Source organism: Mixophyes fleayi, chromosome 10, assembly GCF_038048845.1.
Source record: "Mixophyes fleayi isolate aMixFle1 chromosome 10, aMixFle1.hap1, whole genome shotgun sequence".
Taxonomy (NCBI): Eukaryota; Metazoa; Chordata; class Amphibia; order Anura; family Limnodynastidae; genus Mixophyes; species Mixophyes fleayi.
The window spans coordinates 94,631,966-94,638,241 of NC_134411.1; the positions used below are offsets into that span (position 1 = coordinate 94,631,966).

A 6,276-nucleotide genomic window follows, 5' to 3' on the forward strand; every position below is an offset into this window, starting at 1 on the left:
GCGGGACTCAGTGGAGAGAGAGAAGAGAGAGGAGCTGCGGGACTCAGTGGAGAGAGAGAAGAGAGAGGAGCTGCGGGACTCAGTGGAGAGAGAGAGAGAGAGAGAGAGAGAGAGAAGAGAGAGGAGCTGCGGGACTCAGTGGAGAGAGAGAAGAGAGAGGAGCTGCGGGACTCAGTGGAGAGAGAGAAGAGAGAGGAGCTGCGGGACTCAGTGGAGAGAGAGAAGAGAGAGGAGCTGCGGGACTCAGTGGAGAGAGAGAAGAGAGAGGAGCTGCGGGACTCAGTGGAGAGAGAGAAGAGAGAGGAGCTGCGGGACTCAGTGGAGAGAGAGAAGAGAGAGGAGCTGCGGGACTCAGTGGAGAGAGAGAAGAGAGAGGAGCTGCGGGACTCAGTGGGAGAGAGAGAAGAGAGAGGAGCTGCGGGACTCAGTGGAGAGAGAGAAGAGAGAGGAGCTGCGGGACTCAGTGGAGAGAGAGAAGAGAGAGGAGCTGCGGGACTCAGTGGAGAGAGAGAAGAGAGAGGAGCTGCGGGACTCAGTGGAGAGAGAGAAGAGAGAGGAGCTGCGGGACTCAGTGGAGAGAGAGAAGAGAGAGGAGCTGCGGGACTCAGTGGAGAGAGAGAGAGATTGAGAGAGAGAGAGGAGCTGCGGGACTCAGTGAGAGAGAGAGGAGAGAGAGAGAGAGAGAGAGAGGAGCTGCGGGACTCAGTGGAGAGAGAGAAGAGAGAGGAGCTGCGGGACTCAGTGGAGAGAGAGAGAGAGAGGAGCTGCGGGACTCAGTGGAGAGAGAGAAGAGAGAGGAGCTGCGGGACTCAGTGGAGAGAGAGAAGAGAGAGGAGCTGCGGGACTCAGTGGAGAGAGAGAAGAGAGAGGAGCTGCGGGACTCAGTGGAGAGAGAGAAGAGAGAGGAGCTGCGGGACTCAGTGGAGAGAGAGAAGAGAGAGGAGCTGCGGGACTCAGTGGAGAGAGAGAAGAGAGAGGAGCTGCGGGACTCAGTGGAGAGAGAGAAGAGAGAGGAGCTGCGGGACTCAGTGGAGAGAGAGAAGAGAGAGGAGCTGCGGGACTCAGTGGAGAGAGAGAAGAGAGAGGAGCTGCGGGACTCAGTGGAGAGAGAGAAGAGAGAGGAGCTGCGGGACTCAGTGGAGAGAGAGAAGAGAGAGGAGCTGCGGGACTCAGTGGAGAGAGAGAAGAGAGAGGAGCTGCGGGACTCAGTGGAGAGAGAGAAGAGAGAGGAGCTGCGGGACTCAGTGGAGAGAGAGAAGAGAGAGGAGCTGCGGGACTCAGTGGAGAGAGAGAAGAGAGAGGAGCTGCGGGACTCAGTGGAGAGAGAGAGAGAGAGGAGAGAGAGAGAGAGAGAAGAGAGAGGAGCTGCGGGACTCAGTGCAGAGAGAGAGAGAGAGGAGAGAGAGAGAGAGAGAAGAGAGAGGAGCTGCGGGACTCAGTGCAGAGAGAAAGAGAGAGAGAGAGAGAGAGAGAGGAGCTGCGGGACTCAGTGGAGAGAGAGAAGAGAGAGGAGCTGCGGGACTCAGTGGAGAGAGAGAAGAGAGAGGAGCTGCGGGACTCAGTGGAGAGAGAGAAGAGAGAGGAGCTGCGGGACTCAGTGAGAGAGAGAGAAGAGAGAGGAGCTGCGGGACTCAGTGGAGAGAGAGAAGAGAGAGGAGCTGCGGGACTCAGTGGAGAGAGAGAAGAGAGAGGAGCTGCGGGACTCAGTGGAGAGAGAGAAGAGAGAGGAGCTGCGGGACTCAGTGGAGAGAGAGAAGAGAGAGGAGCTGCGGGACTCAGTGGAGAGAGAGAAGAGAGAGGAGAGAGAGAGAGAGAGAAGAGAGAGGAGCTGCGGGACTCAGTGCAGAGAGAGAGAGAGAGAGAGAGAGAGAGAGAGAAGAGAGAGGAGCTGCGGGACTCAGTGGAGAGAGAGAAGAGAGAGGAGCTGCGGGACTCAGTGGAGAGAGAGAAGAGAGAGGAGCTGCGGGACTCAGTGGAGAGAGAGAAGAGAGAGGAGCTGCGGGACTCAGTGGAGAGAGAGAAGAGAGAGGAGCTGCGGGGACTCAGTGGAGAGAGAGAAGAGAGAGGAGCTGCGGGACTCAGTGGAGAGAGAGAAGAGAGAGGAGCTGCGGGACTCAGTGGAGAGAGAGAAGAGAGAGGAGCTGCGGGACTCAGTGGAGAGAGAGAAGAGAGAGGAGCTGCGGGGACTCAGTGGAGAGAGAGAAGAGAGAGGAGCTGCGGGACTCAGTGGAGAGAGAGAAGAGAGAGGAGCTGCGGGACTCAGTGGAGAGAGAGAAGAGAGAGGAGCTGCGGGACTCAGTGCAGAGAGAGAAGAGAGAGGAGCTGCGGGACTCAGTGCAGAGAGAGAGAAGAGAGAGGAGCTGCGGGACTCAGTGCAGAGAGAGAGAAGAGAGAGGAGCTGCGGGACTCAGTGAGAGAGAGAGAAGAGAGAGGAGCTGCGGGACTCAGTGCAGAGAGAGAGAAGAGAGAGGAGCTGCGGGACTCAGTGGAGAGAGAGAAGAGAGAGGAGCTGCGGGACTCAGTGGAGAGAGAGAAGAGAGAGGAGCTGCGGGACTCAGTGAGAGAGAGAGAAGAGAGAGGAGCTGCGGGACTCAGTGCAGAGAGAGAGAAGAGAGAGGAGCTGCGGGACTCAGTGCAGAGAGAGAGAAGAGAGAGGAGCTGCGGGACTCAGTGCAGAGAGAGAGAAGAGAGAGGAGCTGCGGGACTCAGTGAGAGAGAGAGAAGAGAGAGGAGCTGCGGGACTCAGTGCAGAGAGAGAGAAGAGAGAGGAGCTGCGGGACTCAGTGCAGAGAGAGAGAAGAGAGAGGAGCTGCGGGACTCAGTGCGAGAGAGAGAAGAGAGAGGAGCTGCGGGACTCAGTGCAGAGAGAGAGAAGAGAGAGGAGCTGCGGGACTCAGTGCAGAGAGAGAGAAGAGAGAGGAGCTGCGGGACTCAGTGCAGAGAGAGAGAAGAGAGAGGAGCTGCGGGACTCAGTGCAGAGAGAGAGAAGAGAGAGGAGCTGCGGGACTCAGTGCAGAGAGAGAGAAGAGAGAGGAGCTGCGGGACTCAGTGCAGAGAGAGAGAAGAGAGAGGAGCTGCGGGACTCAGTGCAGAGAGAGAGAAGAGAGAGGAGCTGCGGGACTCAGTGCAGAGAGAGAGAAGAGAGAGGAGCTGCGGGACTCAGTGCAGAGAGAGAGAAGAGAGAGGAGCTGCGGGACTCAGTGCAGAGAGAGAGAAGAGAGAGGAGCTGCGGGACTCAGTGCAGAGAGAGAGAAGAGAGAGGAGCTGCGGGACTCAGTGCAGAGAGAGAAGAGAGAGGAGCTGCGGGACTCAGTGGAGAGAGAGAAGAGAGAGGAGCTGCGGACTCAGTGGAGAGAGAGAAGAGAGAGGAGCTGCGGGACTCAGTGCAGAGAGAGAGAAGAGAGAGGAGCTGCGGGACTCAGTGCGAGAGAGAGAAGAGAGAGGAGCTGCGGGACTCAGTGAGAGAGAGAGAAGAGAGAGGAGCTGCGGGACTCAGTGGAGAGAGAGAGAGAGAGGAGAGAGAGAGAGAGAGAGAGCTGCGGGACTCAGTGCAGAGAGAGAGAAGAGAGAGAGCGACCGAGAGAGAGAAGAGAGAGGAGCTGCGGGACTCAGTGCAGAGAGAGAGAAGAGAGAGGAGCTGCGGGACTCAGTGGAGAGAGAGAAGAGAGAGGAGCTGCGGGACTCAGTGGAGAGAGAGAAGAGAGAGGAGCTGCGGGACTCAGTGGAGAGAGAGAAGAGAGAGGAGCTGCGGGACTCAGTGGAGAGAGAGAAGAGAGAGGAGCTGCGGGACTCAGTGGAGAGAGAGAGAGAGGAGAGAGAGAGAGAGAAGAGCTGCGGGACTCAGTGCAGAGAGAGAGAGAGAGAGAGCGAGAGAGAGAGAGAGAAGAGAGAGGAGCTGCGGGACTCAGTGCAGAGAGAGAAGAGAGAGGAGCTGCGGGACTCAGTGGAGAGAGAGAAGAGAGAGGAGCTGCGGGACTCAGTGGAGAGAGAGAAGAGAGAGGAGCTGCGGGACTCAGTGGAGAGAGAGAAGAGAGAGGAGCTGCGGGACTCAGTGAGAGAGAGAGGGAAGAGAGAGAGAGAGAGGAGCTGCGGGACTCAGTGGAGAGAGAGAGGAGGAGAGAGAGAAGAGAGAGGAGCTGCGGGACTCAGTGCAGAGAGAGAAGAGAGAGGAGCTGCGGGACCAGTGGAGAGAGAGAAGAGAGAGGAGCTGCGGGACTCAGTGGAGAGAGAGAAGAGAGAGGAGCTGCGGGACTCAGTGGAGAGAGAGAAGAGAGAGGAGCTGCGGGACTCAGTGGAGAGAGAGAAGAGAGAGGAGCTGCGGGACTCAGTGGAGAGAGAGAGAGAGAGAGGAGCTGCGGGACTCAGTGAGAGAGAGAGAGAAGAGAGAGGAGCTGCGGGACTCAGTGCAGAGAGAGAGAAGAGAGAGGAGCTGCGGGACTCAGTGGAGAGAGAGAAGAGAGAGGAGCTGCGGGACTCAGTGGAGAGAGAGAAGAGAGAGGAGCTGCGGACTCAGTGGAGAGAGAGAAGAGAGAGGAGCTGCGGGACTCAGTGGAGAGAGAGAGGAGAGAGAGAGAGAGAGAGGAGCTGCGGGACTCAGTGGAGAGAGAGAAGAGAGAGGAGCTGCGGGACTCAGTGGAGAGAGAGAAGAGAGAGAGCGAGAGAGAGAGAAGAGAGAGGAGCTGCGGGACTCAGTGGAGAGAGAGAAGAGAGAGGAGCTGCGGGACTCAGTGGAGAGAGAGAGAGAGAGAGCCGGGACTCAGTGAGAGAGAGAAGAGAGAGGAGCTGCGGGACTCAGTGGAGAGAGAGAAGAGAGAGGAGCTGCGGGACTCAGTGAGAGAGAGAGAAGAGAGAGGAGCTGCGGGACTCAGTGGAGAGAGAGAAGAGAGAGGAGCTGCGGGACTCAGTGGAGAGAGAGAAGAGAGAGGAGCTGCGGGACTCAGTGGAGAGAGAGAAGAGAGAGGAGCTGCGGGACTCAGTGGAGAGAGAGAAGAGAGAGGAGCTGCGGGACTCAGTGGAGAGAGAGAAGAGAGAGGAGCTGCGGGACTCAGTGGAGAGAGAGAAGAGAGAGGAGCTGCGGGACTCAGTGGAGAGAGAGAAGAGAGAGGAGCTGCGGGACTCAGTGGAGAGAGAGAAGAGAGAGGAGCTGCGGGACTCAGTGGAGAGAGAGAGAGAGAGAGAGGAGAGAGAGAGAGAGAGGAGCTGCGGGACTCAGTGGAGAGAGAGAAGAGAGAGGAGCTGCGGGACTCAGTGGAGAGAGAGAGAGAGAGAGGAGCTGCGGGACTCAGTGGAGAGAGAGAAGAGAGAGGAGCTGCGGGACTCAGTGGAGAGAGAGAAGAGAGAGGAGCTGCGGGACTCAGTGGAGAGAGAGAAGAGAGAGGAGCTGCGGGACTCAGTGGAGAGAGAGAAGAGAGAGGAGCTGCGGGACTCAGTGGAGAGAGAGAAGAGAGAGGAGCTGCGGGACTCAGTGGAGAGAGAGAAGAGAGAGGAGCTGCGGGACTCAGTGGAGAGAGAGAAGAGAGAGGAGCTGCGGGACTCAGTGGGAGAGAGAGAGAGAGAGGAGCTGCGGGACTCAGTGGAGAGAGAGAAGAGAGAGGAGCTGCGGGACTCAGTGGAGAGAGAGAAGAGAGAGGAGCTGCGGGACTCAGTGGAGAGAGAGAAGAGAGAGGAGCTGCGGGACTCAGTGGAGAGAGAAGAGAGAGAGGAGGGGACAGTGGAGAGAGGAAGAGAGAGGAGCTGCGGGACTCAGTGGAGAGAGAGAGAGAGAGAGAGAGAGAGAGCTGCGGGACTCAGTGGAGAGAGAGAAGAGAGAGGAGCTGCGGGACTCAGTGGAGAGAGAGAAGAGAGAGGAGCTGCGGGACTCAGTGGAGAGAGAGAAGAGAGAGGAGCTGCGGGACTCAGTGGAGAGAGAGAAGAGAGAGGAGCTGCGGGACTCAGTGGAGAGAGAGAAGAGAGAGGAGCTGCGGGACTCAGTGGAGAGAGAGAAGAGAGAGGAGCTGCGGGACTCAGTGGAGAGAGAGAAGAGAGAGAGGAGCTGCGGGACTCAGTGGAGAGAGAGAAGAGAGAGGAGCTGCGGACTCAGTGGAGAGAGAGAAGAGAGAGGAGCTGCGGGAACTCAGTGGAGAGAGAGAAGAGAGAGGAGCTGCGGGACTCAGTGGAGAGAGAGAAGAGAGAGGAGCTGCGGGACTCAGTGGAGAGAGAGAAGAGAGAGGAGCTGCGGGACTCAGTGGAGAGAGAGAGAGAGAGAGGAGCTGCGGGACTCAGTGGAGAGAGAGAGAG

At 58.0% G+C, this 6,276-nt stretch overlaps 1 protein-coding gene across 3 annotated transcripts in view; it reads right to left on the reverse strand.

Annotated features, from left to right (window-relative positions):
• The window catches only part of TDRD12 (tudor domain containing 12), a 135,427-nt gene that overhangs the window by 104,210 nt on the left and 24,941 nt on the right, over positions 1–6,276 (reverse strand). The gene's annotated exons all lie outside the window — the stretch shown is intronic.